A 1,261-nucleotide genomic window follows, 5' to 3' on the forward strand; every position below is an offset into this window, starting at 1 on the left:
CTCATAGGGATCTGTATCACCTCAAATGTTGGGAACCATTGCCGTAGAGCATAAATGGAAATCAGAATGGACTAATCTTTAAGTTACAGTTAATAATACTTTCAGTTCCTTGGAGATTGATACTATATAATAATTTCTGCTCAGAAATCACAAAACTAAAACTAGACTTCACTACAAATCACCCTTTCTCCCCCTCTCTACTCTTGCCTCCTCGACCAGGTTTTAAGGTCTTGATTCATTTTGGGCTTTATAGTTCTATATTCTTGGCTAGATATTTGTGCTTTGAACCCAGCATGCTTAATGAAAATGTTTTTAACCTTATGCAAAACTATCATAGATAATTCTTTGCATTTCAGATGAAAACAATTTATAGACATACAAGGTGAATATCACTTAGGCAGAAAGGGCACATATCAATAAAATAACAATTTGAACTGAACAAAAATAAACCCATGTAGATTAATACATATTTTCAAAATTGCATAGCAGATTGTAATTCAATCAAGAAACAGGGCCTTTTGACATTTATGAATGTTTATAAATTGTATAAGAACTCTGAGATTAAATTTTTAGCCTTAGTATTAAATTTGGGATAGATAGTATTGTTTTTCATTAATACATAAAGACAACAATTATATCCAATAAACTCTTCAATTTAACTTGGCTTTAATTTGTCTTAGACTGTGACATACACACTGTGATTTTTCTCTCCATCTTGGATTCCTGTCATTGACAGCCTGTGTGTCATTTGACATCCAGGAAAGATAGCTTTTCATTCCAGACCTTGGATGTATTAATCAATCTGTATACAGTTTACATCGATCTCTTTTGATCACATCAAAAATTTAATTTTGACTGATTAACTTTTATGAATCAATACTCCTTTCCTAGAAAGGAAAGTTATGCTCTTAGATATAAGAGCATAAATACTAAGTATAGTTCAAAAAGAGCATAATTATTATTGAGACTTACTGGGTTTATAACATGCAACAGAAAAATAAGTGAGCATATTGCATAGATAACCACTAATCATATTTTTCTCCATTTTCTCAAGGGTTGGGAAAGAAAGAAAACTCAAAAAGGTTGGAGGAGGTAGGGAAAAAAGGGAGGAGAGAGGGAAGGAAGGAAGGAAGAAAAGAAGAAAGGAAGGAAGGGAAAAGCTTTTAAAAGATGCACCAGTGAAGTGGTCTAGTATCCTAGCTTGTGGAAGGGACGAGAATGTAGCAAAACTTAGAGCTTTAAAGTCGTTGAGGCTAGTTGG

Source organism: Neophocaena asiaeorientalis, unplaced genomic scaffold (genome assembly GCF_003031525.2).
Source record: "Neophocaena asiaeorientalis asiaeorientalis breed wild unplaced genomic scaffold, Neophocaena_asiaeorientalis_V1.1 scaffold136, whole genome shotgun sequence".
NCBI classification, from domain to species: domain Eukaryota; kingdom Metazoa; phylum Chordata; class Mammalia; order Artiodactyla; family Phocoenidae; genus Neophocaena; species Neophocaena asiaeorientalis.